The sequence below is a fragment of the Elephas maximus genome, chromosome 15 (assembly GCF_024166365.1).
Source record: "Elephas maximus indicus isolate mEleMax1 chromosome 15, mEleMax1 primary haplotype, whole genome shotgun sequence".
Taxonomy (NCBI): domain Eukaryota; kingdom Metazoa; phylum Chordata; class Mammalia; order Proboscidea; family Elephantidae; genus Elephas; species Elephas maximus.
The window spans coordinates 48,792,478-48,807,046 of record NC_064833.1 but is presented as its reverse complement, the minus strand read 5'-3'; positions in this window follow the sequence as shown (position 1 = coordinate 48,807,046).

The window sequence follows — 14,569 nt, the reverse complement described above, 5'->3', positions numbered from 1 at the left end:
TAGATGAATGATTTTATCATACTTTTAAAAATGATATGTTTACTATTTTAAAATTCAAACAAAGTTATAAATCAGAACCAATAAACTAAAAAATGTGTAAAGTTAAACCACTACCACCCAGAAATGACTGCTAACATCGTGTGATTGTACACAAAGAATAATGGGGAGTTTGAAGGAAATAATTTTTTGAATGAGATGAAGTTATATATGCTACTTTTAAGTTTAAAAACATTTAAATTAATTTTACTTGAAGAGGAAAAAAATGAAGCTATAATTAATCTTAATGTTGAAATTTATATACACGTTTCTTAATCACAAGGCAAACCGCTTTCTAAAAGAAATTTTATGTTTCAAAAAAATAGACTATGAAAAGCATCAAGTTTTTGGATCATTCTATGGTCTTTCTTGCACATTACATTTAGACAGTAACAGTTGGCCTTTTACTATGAAATGTGGAAAATTTACAGTCCTAGACTTTCTCTTCGGTCCCCTTCCACACTTGTTGGTTTTGAATAGCCGTATTAATGCAGAGCCCTGCTGGTGCCGTGGTTAAGAGCGATGGCTGCTAAACAGAAGGTCAGGAGTTCACATCCAGAGTTCATATACTCTGTCCTATAGGGTCACTATGAGTCAGAGTTGATTAGAGGGCAATGAGTTTGGTTTGTATTAATTTTATACTGTCAACTTTTAAAATTTACATTTTATTCTCTAATATTTATAAACATTTACAGTTCTTTCACTATTTACCGTTTCAGAAGTTTGTTTTTGTTTTTGTTTTGTTTTGTTTTAATTCATCTCAGGTTGCTTGATTATATCATCACGATTTTGTCTTTTTTTTTTTTAAGATAAGTTCCTTTTTTCTGTTTTTCTTAGTCCACGTATGTATTTATTTGCCTGTTCCCTTTCTGCTTAAACTATGCCTTGGGTAATACTTTATTTTTCCTAAAACTTTAAAAATGTTTGCCCTATCACATTGTAACATTGACTATTGCTGCATAGAATTTAAAAATCACCATGGTTTCCCCCTTTAATTGATAAATTTTTATGCATAAATGGCCTGCAGATTTTTTCTGAAGTTCAGTTAATTAACTAGGATGTGGTTCTATGCGATTTTTTTTAATGTGTTTCCTGAGGTGCAGAGGAGTTTTCACTGTGAAGATTCAATATATCTCCCCATCTCAGGAAAAATTTCTTTCCTTATAACTTTGTATACCTTTTCCACTCAATGTATCGGGTCCTTGACTCTCTCTGCGGATCAGTTATAAATTCTGTTAAATTGCCTTTTCCCTCCATATCTTTATCTCTACTGTAATTGCTTTAATTCTCTTGTCTTTGCCCTGCCTATTCAGTGATTACCTTGTTAAAGTCAGTAAATAGAATTTTTGACCATTGATCAACTTTCCTCCTTTATTTCTCTTTCTGTCTCTCCCTCTCCTTTCTTTCCTTCCTTTCTTTGTTTCTTTCTTTCCTTAATTGTGTATATCTGTCCTCAATTTGTTTCTATGCCTCTTATAGCACCTTCTCATTTCAGCCTATAGTCTTACTTGATCTTTGAAATTTTATTGCATTAAATTCAAGTTAGTACTAATTTTCTGGAAGCCCTGGTAGTGTAGTGGCTAAGAGCTTGGCTGCTAACCAAAAGGTTGGCAGTTCAAATCCACCAGCTGCTCCTTGGAAACCCTATGGGACAGTTCTACTCTGTCCTATAGGGCTGCTATGAGTCAGAAACAATGCAATGGCACCTAACAACAACTAATTTTCATAGAATGAAGCATAAAATTTTCCTTTCTTTATAACTATTATTCTAGTTTTCAAATGAGAAAACATAATGACTTTAAAAGTTAGGAAGTCTTTCTTGGTCTTCTAAAAAAAAGACCCCAACATCTACAAAATATAGAGAAATTTTATTTTCTCAATAAAATTTTCCCAGTTTCTAGACATTTTTGTTAGCTTCTATTTGCTGTGACAAATTGTGATAAAATCTCCATGGCTTCTTTCCTATCAATTTCTGCCTAATTGCCTTTATCTCTGAGTTGAGAACTGAGCACTGAACTTGAAGTAATGGGCGATAGCAATGTGTGTACCTGCCCTGTGTGTGTATGTGTTCACGTGCCGATGGACACAAATGCACATGTTATAGAGTAGGGGTGTGGGATGACACAAAGTACATCTGGGCTCCTCTATTTTATTATTTATTTATTTTTGTCAAATATGCTGTACCAAGGTTGACTTGACATAGTTTGGGTAGAACCCAATTCTAAAGGGGAATAATCTAGGAATTGCAATCACTAACCTGTTAAAAGCAGATTCTAGAGTTGATATGAGTCAGAATTGACTCAATGGCAATGGGTATACCAACTGAAGATTTTACTGAAATTTTCTTCTTTATGATCTTGTACCGTTAACAATATTGGTTACTTATTTGATATTAAATCCCGTGTTAAACTTATCCATTCCTCCTCCGGCAGAAAAGAAAAGAAAAAATTAAGTCAGATATTCTAAGCAGTATTCTAAACATGAGTGTGAAATTACCAATGTAGATTATCCTTTCCTGGAGAGTGAGACCAATCCCTTTTTGCAGCCCTCAGTAAGTTTTATTTTGGGAGGCGCTTTTTTTTTTAGGATGGCCCATAATTCCCATACCAATTCTCCTAATATTCCTTTAGCATATTAAGAGATGATGCTTAAAAATGTTAAGTATCTATAACTGGAGTGAGGATGATATTACAATGTATACAACTGATAAATTTCTGAAAGTAGAATTGGTAGGGATAGGGATATCATCTAGAAAAATTGGTGTCTGAATTGGAGGAATCCTCTGAGGATATGTGACCACGTGGAGGTTTGTGTGACAAATGACAATTTTTTTTTCCACAAATTGGCCTAAACCTGGTCTTGCTTCCCTGAAAATGCTTGTCCCATCTGCAACTATGTCTGTGTAGAACATGCCCAGTCAATGAATTTTGACTGTCGTCATGATCGACATGGATCACTGAACAATTGACTGGACTGTAATGATCGATATTGATTGTGAATGTGTCTGAAATGAAAATATTGGATATGCTATAGACTATTCATTTCATGAATGTGAAATACAGTCATTGAACAATGAGTCTTTAATTCCCATGCTGGTCACCTCATCTTGCGCAGACCAAAACATTCACTCTCCTCCATTTTTCTTCTAAAAGATAGAGAGACTTAACTGGTTACATGATAGATGTAGGTAAGCAACTCTCTTATCTTGAATTCTACATTCTAAGAGGGGAAAACAAAACATGCTCTACAAAAATAGCACAAATATGGAGATTTTCCTTATCAGAGTGGAATATACATATATGGCTTAGGTCTCCCACATAAACTCTGTGAGTCTAAGGGCAGTACTGATTTACTTAATAGCTGTTGTGTAAGCAGGGACTGCAATAGGTCAGACACTTTCTAGGTACAGAGGTCTAATAGTGCAATGTCTTTTGTTGCTCCTATAGTCTAGTGAGGGGAGATAAACATGATGAAATAATTGCGTCAATAAATGGAAACTTTAGATGAGTGATAAGTAGTATGTCAGTGAGGCACCTGGTACAGTGACTGCAGAATGGTCGAAATGGCTAAATCCTGCAGGAAGGATGATGTTTGCTGAGGAAATTGTCAGTAGCTGAGGCATGATATTAGAGTAGGGTTTCACTTAGGAGAAGTAATTAACCATGCGAAGAGAAAGGTGGACGTGGGGGTAGATGGAAGAACAACTCAGGTTGAGAAAAAAGTGCTCCTGTAGCTAACAAGGCACAGCACCTTTGAGAAATTGCCAGAAAGCTAATGTGCCTGAGGGTAAAGAGCAAGAGGGAGTAAGCTGAAACATGAGACTGGGAAGGCAGGCAGGAACAAGCCAATGCAGAGACTTAGAGTAGGATGACATCCACCCCAGTGGATCTAAGACAGTCTCAGTTTGTGCCTGCCTTCCCAACGTAATGAATAATTACAAGATGAAGGAGGAAAATAATAATTTTTAGAAGGGTTTGTAAGGAGAAATGGGAAAGACTGGGGGCAGCTGCCCTGTGGGTTTTGACTTGGAATAGAAAAACGGTTGCCAGGAGAGGCATTGGAACCTTGACGAGATCGTCTAGTCCAACACCCTCCCTTTTATGTCAGATAGTGATATTCAAAGTGACTTGCCCACGGTCATAAAGCTTACTAGTGGCAAAATTGGAACTAAAATTCAAAAGTTTGGGGGGTTTTGTTTTTGTTTTGGTACTCTTTATTGCATGGCACTTTGCAATCATTGCAATTGCCCGTTCTTATCTTTTTTCTTTGCTATCTGATATATTTGAGGGGAGAAGTTTTGGGTATGGGTAATTTACCATACATGTTCCTCCGCCGCCTCTCACACACTTTTGAGTTATACGCCATTTAAGTCTAATTCAACTCTACGCTTTAGAAAAACGTCTTTTTAAAAAATATATATATGCGAATTGGATGTCTTAGAGTTTTTACTTTAGAAGCTGTAAGGTTAAATGGTTCTTCAAATGTGCTAAACAAGAAAAAAAAATGGACGAAATAATTCCTACTGGCGGTATTATTCTCAATATTATTGTTTGATCAACTGACAACTTAAGTCAGGCATTGTGCAATGCATACCAATTCTAGTACACATTTGTGGGGGGAAAGCACATTAAAAAAAAAGTCTTTAACTTCTTGCTGATGTTTTTTGTGCAGCCCACAGGATAATACTCATTGGCAAGCTTCCTTTTGCCTTTTCATAATGAATAGTAAATTGATATACTCTGTGTTTCCTTGTAGTTATTGTGACCATGACAGATTTCTGAACAATCTTTATTACCTATTACTCTCAACCTCAGAAGAATTGAAGAAACCATTTTATCATAGGCTAAAACACTTCTTCAATGCGAAGGTAAAAAGAAATTACTTTATTATAAAGTGACAGAGTAGAATGCAGTAAGGCAATTTGTGACCAGTTTGAAAGAGATGAGTGAGAAAGAAAACAAAGTCTTTGGCACTGGGAGTGTCTGTCTTTTCCTTTGATATCTTTTCTAACACTGCTGAGGCAAGTTGGGTCACTTCTCCTCCTCCCAGTCTGTTCACTTACCATCTGTCAAAGTTGAAAAAATATGACGAACGTTGTGCAATTATTTTCCTTATTAAAAACATGAATGTAAACTTTCTTAGAGCTAAAACTTTCTTACAGCAGCATAATTGGCTGCAAATTCCATGCTTGTAAGAAAAAAATCTATATAGTACTCTGTAGATACCATAGTACTTATTGATCCCAACAGCACCTTACAAGAACCAAACAGCATGTATCCACAGAGCGAAAAACTGTGCAGGTGTAGAAAGAAGTACAAGATGTTCAATTTATTCTCTTAAGTGATAAAAATAAGTCATAGAAGAGAATGCTATACCATTCAGTAAATATTCAGAATTTTATACCATTTCAGTAAACATGTACACATATACGCATAATATATCATTTTGGTTAAACAAAGAATGAATTTATTTCACAAAATTGGGGGCAAAGTCCTTATTTTCCTGTCTCTCCTGGCTGACAGAAGTTCAATCTCAGTAATATTTTAAGCTTTCCTCTTCTTTCCTAAGTTTATACAAAATTTCTGTGGACTAAAAATTCTTGAAACTTTGGAAACAACCTCTGTCTTTGGTTCTATCAAGGCAACAATTATGTGAGATGGTTGCACATGATTAATGTAATATATCACTAAATTGTATGCCAGAAAAATGTTGAATTGGCAAATGTTATGTTATCTATATTTTTGTAACAACAACAAAAACAAACAAACAAAAAACACTAATGAGATGAACCTTGCCTAAACCTGTGTGGTATTTTGGAAAGTGAGTCTCTCCATTCTCACAGAATCCACTCCTTCAAGTCCAACTCAACCACCGGGAGCTTTGTTAGGCACCCAAACCTGACCCTTCCAGTTCCTTTCCAATGCCTCCATAAGTCTGTCTTACATAGTTTCTCCCATCTTTTAGGATGTTGTGTCAGAATTGGGCTCAAGACTCCACCAACTACTCACTCTAGCACTGTCTCTCTCCTTCAGTTTCATGGAATCCAATCGCTCTTTTCAGGGCCCTACCACTCACTTATTCAATCTCACTAATCCCTTCTCATCCTATGTAATATAACTCCATTCTTTTCTAGGACAGAAGAAAAAATAAAATCTAGACTTTCAAGATAAAAACTGTTATCAGTGTTGAGATGGCCCCTGACTCATGGAGACTCCACGCACAGCAGAATGAAACATTGCCCAGCCCTCCATCATCCTCACAATTGTACATGTTGGTAGATACAGCATGCTACCTTATGTGAAATAAAGATAAATAGGAATATGTATTGTGAGTGTGTGGATGTTGCTAATTTTACAAAAAAAGAACTAAAACTAGATAGTTGAAACTAAAAAAAAAAAGATAACAATAATTATTATGTATAAAAAATCCAAAACCATTGCTGTTGTCTCGATTCTTACTTATAACGACCCTTTAGGACAGAGTAGGACAGAGTAGAACTGCCCGCATAGGGTTTCCAAGGAGCGCCTGGTGGATTCAAACTGCCGACCTTTTTGGTTAGCAGCTATAGCTCTTAACAACTGCACCACCAGGATTTCCATTACCTATAATAGTACCGTATTTTTTAATAAATTTTAAGTTAATAATATACACCTGTGTTTGTTTGCTTGCCATGCCCCCCCCACTAGGCACCCTCACAAGTGCCACCATGCCTACCTTTTTCCACATGTTATTGTAAAAAACAATTAGTATAGTATGCTTTTGAAAATACCTCGTGAAGGGGAGGGCATGGCTGGCAAACAAATGCAGAAAGCTGTGTTATTTACGTAAAAACACAGTAGTTAAGAATGAGGTCGAGGGACTAGAGATAAGAATGAGATGTTTATGAGTATATTTGTGATATAGTTTTTACTTTTGAAACTTGGAAATATTTTTGAACTAAAAGAATTAAATTAGATGGTTGAAGAAACTTACCCCTAAAATTGAATACAAACAAAAACAAGTAAACATAATTTTTAATGAAATCGATAGCATAACTACACAGAAGAAAAGGTCTAAATTATTTGTAAATATAGCATTTTTACTATATACCCTTGGTAATACAGAATTACATAAAGAACTGCAGAGAAATCTTAAGCTTTACATAATGGGTTTGTTTTACATACGGTAAGTAGTATCAGAGTACTAATTTAAAGTTATTTCATATAGGATAGAACAAATGAGTAAATGGGATGATATATTTGGAAATTAGGGTCCTCACATGGGAAAAGATATAAATATGAAATTGGGAGAAAATGAAGACCTCTGAGAATTGGAGGACCTGATACGAACTCACTATATTTTAAAAGATCTATACCTTTTTTATACCCTAACTGTCCACCGAAAGGACTTAGAAGCAATGGCATCCCAGTAGAAATGAGCACACCTAATGTATGAGTTGGAATCAACTTGACAACAGTGGGTTTGATTTTTAGCTTTTTGGAATGACAAGATCTTGATTTGTAAATATCATCCCTTGCTAAAGGAAGCAAGGCTCCTTGGAAATATGGTTGATTCCAAATATAGGCAGGGGATGTACAAAGTAAGCCTGGAAAATTCTATTCTACCAAGGGGCAAGGAAGTTCTTAAAGAATGATGGATAAGTGTCCAAAAGACAAAAAACCAGCTTGATGATAATAATTATAACATTAAACAAAAATAATTTTGAGACAATAACAATCCTTCACAAAGCGGGGAGGGAGACATGACGTAAAGCTCTCATTTAAGTAAAAAGCAAAACTAATAAATGCAGAAAGAACAAAAAAAAAATTAAAAATCAGCCCTTTAACTCAAACACCAATATTAGAACATTATCGAGTCACATAATTTCAAAATATCACACCAAAGAGTATCTCTCAGTTGTAAAAAGAGACCTGAGGGATACAGCCTTCACCAAGGAATAAAAGTTAGCATCACCCATGAGACTAACTGATGTCATATGCCTCCTGATGTGATGTAATGCAAAGTCCAAGACAAATCCTTGTCAAAAATGTTTAACTTAAATCTAATAATGAGGAAACAACTAAGTTAATCCAGATATGAGGACAGTCTACATGTCAATTGCTCTGAATTCCTCAAAAATATCGATGTCGTAAAAAACAGAGGCAATGGAATCTTTCTTGGATGAAGGAGACTAAAGATACATAAAAAATGCCAAGTGTGACCGTTAATTGTACCAAAATGTCAGCTGAAGACATTTTGGTACAATCATATATTAGGTAATATTACCGACACTTTAAGGCTATGGCAATGGTTCTGTGTTTATGCACGAGAATGTTCTTATTCTAAGGAGATATATTTTGAAAAATAAAGGGGTGAAGTGTCATAATGCCTGCAGTGGTGCAACTTACTTTCAAATAAGGAAAATAAATGCATGCAAGAGACAGATAAAACAAATGTGGTAAAAGTTAATCATTGATGCATTCAGGTAACTGCCTGTTTTTGTAAATAAAGCTTTATTGAAACACAGGCACAGCCATTCATTTTCTATGGCTATTTTTGTTCTACAACAGCAAAGTCAGATAGCTGCAAGAGAGACCATATATGACCTGCAAGGCTGAAAGTATTTACTATCTGGCCATTTATAAAAAATGTTTGCTAAACCCTGATCTAAGCCATCCATTAGTATAATATGTGAAGGTTTTTTTTGTTTTGTTTTGTTTTTTTTGGTTAAATATATCTTATATTTACTGTAAGATAGATAAAAAATAGTTGAGAAAGAACCAATGCACATTGCTCAAGGCTTAGCTTTTCCAGGCTTTGCTTCATCAAATGAAGGTTATATAGGTTGGCTTTCTAAAAAGAAGCAAGGCATAATAAAATCAGCACATAAATAACAAAGAAAAAACTGAAGCATACATTTAAAATAGTACATTAGGACAAATGGGCGAAGTGTTTGATAAGACTTACTTTACATTGGCCAGTGCTTATAAAAAATATGAGCTTACTTTTCCAGGAATCATAAAACACATTTGCTGACTCATTTGCTAATTCCACTGGCGCCTTGGGAAAAATGTCTCAAGTATTTTGGAGTTTTCTAAATTCAGGTTCAGAAAGGTTAAGTAGCTTGCCAAGCAGCACAGCATAGCTCAGCTCAGCAAATTACTGGAAGGAAAAAAAGAAAAATCTGTGTACTTGAACCTTGGTTGCACCTACCCAGAAAAGAAAATTCTTTCTGGATTCTTTGCTTGAACTAGAACTTACTGTATTTTGTATTTTAGGAGGAAAGAAATGGGAAAAGCACTAAGTAGCACCTGGAAAATACGTTACTAAGTGGCTTTACAGAAATTACCTCTGCCTACTTTAGGAAAGTAACCCAACCCTACCGGAAACCTTGGATTTAAAAAGGTTTTATGACTCTAAATCAAGGGCTTTTCAGCTCCTCTAACACAGTGCATCATTGTTTCAATAAAAAGTAACCAACAGATTCCCCAGTGTTATTACTAACTTATGTCTCAAAGAAACAAGATTAAAGTGAGTAGAACGCTCAGGTCTGCTGTTTATCCTGGGTGCCCTGATATGGAAGTTCTGGCAATGCCCATTGCCTTCATCCATAAATACAGCTCCCATTCCTGGCTAGCATGGGAGAGAGGAAAAGCCAAGAAAGGAAGAAAGAAAGAAAAACCAGAAAGAAAGAAAATTTGCGGGCTCTTTCCTCATTGTGTGTTGGCCACCTAGCAAGGAACACCTATCCCCGTGCTGACCCCACACAAATCACTGATGTCAATGTTTTGCTTGAGAGAACTCAGTCATTAAATAACAATCAATAAATTTACTTTCTAGAAACTCTGGTATGTGTGCCTGCTTAGAATTTGAGTCTACTATAACTTCCTTTCATGTGTATAATATCCCAGATTTTATTGAATCTTCATGGTTTAGCCTGGATCATGATACACCTTTACCTCAGTACTGTCTCAAAATTCAGTATTCAAAATAAGATAGCAGTAGGATTAGGATTTCTTTTTTCTAGAAAACTGGGTCTTTTGGGGGAAGAGTGGGAAGGTTATGTCTCAGCCATGTTCTGCACAATAAAAACAAATGTATATCTTGATGAACTGCTTCTATTGCATTTTATATTGTTTCATAAAACACTAAATAATATCCCAGTGTTGTGTACACGCCGTGCTCATATCCAGGTGTGCTCAGGATGACAGGGCCTGTGGCCTCCTTTTTAGTACTTTGTCTTCGTTACAGAAGTTTAAAAATAATAGGGGGATTCTGAGAAGCAAATTTATGTGGTACAATAATTCTGGGTGTCTCTTTTTTTTTTTAAAAATAATGTTTTTGCTTTGACAGCATTTTAATGGTGTTTTTACTCTGACAACTTAATTTACAATAGATTCAACTTTGTGCACTTTGAAATTTGTCAGAATCAAACCCTGAATCAGAACCTAGGTTTATCCAGGTTCCTCCAAAACTACACCAGACACATTTCTCATTAGGCATCTGTTCATTCCAAAACACACACATACACAGGGGATAGAATTAGATAACACTTTTTTGGCTTACTAAATGGGTTAGACTCAGTAAATATGGTACTCGATTTTCAACTGATTCTGCCATCTGTCAGCAAACTTATTGCTTTTAACAGGGATTCTTCTTGTGATAATTTACAAGTTGTTTTTCTTCCTTTGTTCTTTTCGTGAAGATGCATGTCCTTAAAATTTAAGGGGGAAATAACACATAAAATAAATTCATCTACAAAACAGAAATAGCAGAGACCAAATGGCTGCTGGAGAGTTAAAAGGCAGATGAAATTTAACAACAGAAGATTTTTTTTTTTCTTAAGGGGATGGAAGGAGAGCGAGTCTCAACATTCTGCAGGTGACTTGTCAGTCCCAGCTCCAGCTGGGAGGCATCTGTACAGGAGAAACAACACAGAGTAGAAAACACTCATTTCTCATGAAAAGATGCAAAACAGGGGGCCCCAGGGATAGGAGAGTCTCCAACCAAGCTATCTAGATCTTGGTTCTGCCCTTCTGTCATGATCCCAATAGCTAACTTTTACACAATGCTTACCCTAGAGTATATACTAGTTAAAGCCCAAACCAGTTGCCTTTGAGTTGACCGTGACTCATGGTGACCCCATGTGTGTCTGAGTGAAACTGTGCTCTATGGAGTTTTCCGTAGCTAAATTTCAGAAGTAGATTACCAGGCCTTTCTTCCAAGGTGTCTCTGGGTGAACTCCAACCTCCAACCTTTTGGAGAGCAGCCAAGTATGTTAATCGTTTGAACCACCCAAGGACTCCTACGCTAGTTAAGTGCATGGGTTTGCTGTATTTTGTGTCTGTCACTTCTTAGATGAATACCTTGGGCCAGTTATTTAGCTCTCTAAGCCTCAGTTTTCCTAAGAGTTACATAAAATAATGTAGTGTGTTCAGTATAGTGCCTGGATTTATTACACGTTCAATAACTATTGGTAGCTAGATTTTATATATATTCTTCCCTAGAGATGAGTTCCTTGATAGGGCTATGTCTTCTTCACTTGTAGATATCTAATGCCTTTCCCAGTGCTCAGAACATAACCCGTCCATTGCCTTTGAGTAAATTCCGACTCACGGAGACCCTATAGGACATAATAGAACCTCCCCATAGGGTTTCCAAGGCTGTAATCTTTTACAGAAGCAGACTGGCACATCTTTTTCTGGCAGAGCAGGTAGTGAGTTCAAGCCACCGACCTTTTGGTTAGCAGCCAAGTGTTTAACCACTGAGCCACCAGGGCTCCTCCCTAACAATAATGATTCCAAATTTAAAATGTGGTCAGAGAAACTAAAATTCCCTCCCTGTTCTATTCTTTTAAGAAATACACGAGTATAATAAATATAATTGCACATATTTTATTTCTCTTCTCTACAACAACCTTAAAGGTTAGGGATCGTCTTCCCTATTTCATGGGTGAATAAAGAGAAATTCAAAGAGGTTAAGAAACTTGCTCAAAACCTGCCTACAAAGTGCTAAAGCTGAACTCGGTCTGAATTTTAAGGATGCACTCCTCTATACCAGAGCTTTTAAATTTTCATGTGCAGACATCTTGTTGAAATGCAGATTCTGATTATATGGGTTTTTTTTTTAAGGTGGGACCAAGGAGTCTGCACTTCTAACAAGCATCCGGGTGATGCCAACGCCTCTGGTCCATAAGCCACACTTCGAGTAGCAAGGCTCTTCAGCACTCTACCTTCCAGAATCCAGAGACACTGGCCTGCGCTTTTATTCCATAATAATCTTGAGGCCAAAGTTCTGCATATAAGAATAATACTTTGCTTTCTTCTAGTTTGTTTGGATAACTTACCATAATGCCCTTCAGATATTATTTCATTAATAACATTTCACCTTTCTCTGCAATCCTACCACAATGTAGCAGAGATTTTAGAATAGCTACAGTTGAAGATTTCTGGGTCCACTATTTCATCAGTTTCCTTAAGAGAAGACTGTGGGAAGAGTCAGCAGCTGTGTACATAAATGGGCGAAAGGAAGAAAAAACATGAGAGAAGTGACAGTTAATATAACTAGAGGGAGAAGAAAAAATATTAAGCAGTGAAACAGAAAGCCTACAGCCTAAGGGGGAAAGAAAAAGAGGCAGAGAAAGTCATTCCAGGGAAATTTCTAGGGTATCTATATGGAGGATCAAAGAAGCACTGCAAGGAAAAAAGAGAAATGGGAAAGCTAGAAAGGCTATTTGACATCACCATCTTAACTAAACTATGATGTGCAATTGATAATCAATGGAGACTAAATATTTAAGCATAATGACTGCCTAAATGTGATTAGAGAGAACGGAGGAAGAAGGGGCCATTCATTTTATGAAGCTGTTGAAGTAAGTGAGACAGGAGATAATGGAGCAAGAATGAGAGAGAGCACAGTTACTAAGAATAAAATGAAAGAGGATAAAGAAAGAAAACTCATGAATCGAATATCTGTGTAGACCAGGAAGTGAAGATCAAATAGAACAAATAGTTAAGGAACCAACAATAAACCGAAACTGTTGCTGGTGAAATGAGGACTGGGGTGAGGAGAGGAATGGAGAGAAAAAAGAGATCAAGGACAGAAGCAAAAAAATGAGAGAAGAGCAGAGTGCCTATTCAAAGACAACCAAATATTTTGTCTCTATAAAAAAAAAATTTTTTTCTATAAGATTTCTACAAGCTACTTTGTTCCCTTCATCCTCCTGGCATAAAATAGGTGGGCAATAAGTATTCATTACATGAACAACTCCAACAGCTACTTCCTTATTTCAGGGACCAACCCCAAGAGCATGTTCACCTGCAGAGGCTCTGACCAGGTCTTCACCTTCTCTGTCAGCTCTCCACAGGGCAGTCGGAAGGATCTTTCTATTAGGCTAATCTGATCATTTCATTTCCATGTTAAAGCTCCCCAAGATTCATACTTTCAGCTTTGTGAAGGAGGCCTGGTGGTGCAATGGTTAAACACTTGGCTGCTAACCAAAATAGTTTGAACCCACTCATTGGCTTGGAGGGAGATAGACCTGGTGATCTGCTCCTGTAAAGATTACAGCCTAGAAGACCCTGTGGGGCAGTTCTACTCTGTCACATTGGGTCGCTATCAGTCAAAAATTGACTTGACAATACCTAACAACAATATTTTCACATTTAAAGCCAGCTGCATTAAATTCTCTAAAGCCAATGCAAGCTTATTCAGTCGGCTATAAATCTAACTGTTTACTGGAACACAAATTAAGAGGAAGAGTATAAGAAAAATCAAGGGAATAAAGCTTTTGCAATCTCTTTTCTTCTCCAAGGCTCATTTCTCAGAACCAAATATTTAAATGGTATTTTAACTGTCAGGCAAGTTAGCCAGGTTTAACCAGCCCACAGAGAAAAGAATATTGAACTAACCCAACCCAGTGCCATCGAGTTGATTCTGAACTAGGCCTGAATAAAAGAGATTGGCATGGAATACAACCTAAAACTGACAGTAACCAGCATGAATTTTCTATTATCCACACCTTTTTCTATTAATGTTTGTTGTGCCAATTACATTGGAAATGTATTGATTTGTTTATACATCTGTCACTTCTGCGAGCCTGTGAGCAGCTCTCAAACACGGACTGTGTCTTCGCATGTCAAGAGGTCGGTCTTGAGTGGTTGTGTCCAACACTAACATCTATGTCCAATCACAGCCTTCCTGGATAGTAACACTGACTAACACCATTATGTACTTGCCATAAGCCAATCTCCGGTCCATTCTAAGCCCTTTATATGTATTAACTCATTAACTATTTAAAAAACTTATAAAAGAGGTGTTCTAATGACGATTTATGTTTTACAGATGAGGGAATTAAGGCACAGAGAGGTAAAGAAAATTGTCAAAGAGGGAAAGTTAAAATTCAAAAGCAAATTGCCTACACGCTCCTCCCTACGACGCTGCAATTCCTTAATTGGGATAATATTAACCCATTGCCGCAGAGTCGATCCCGACTCCTAGCAACCCTATAGGATGGATTTGAACTGCCCCATAGGGTTTCCAGAGCTATAAATCT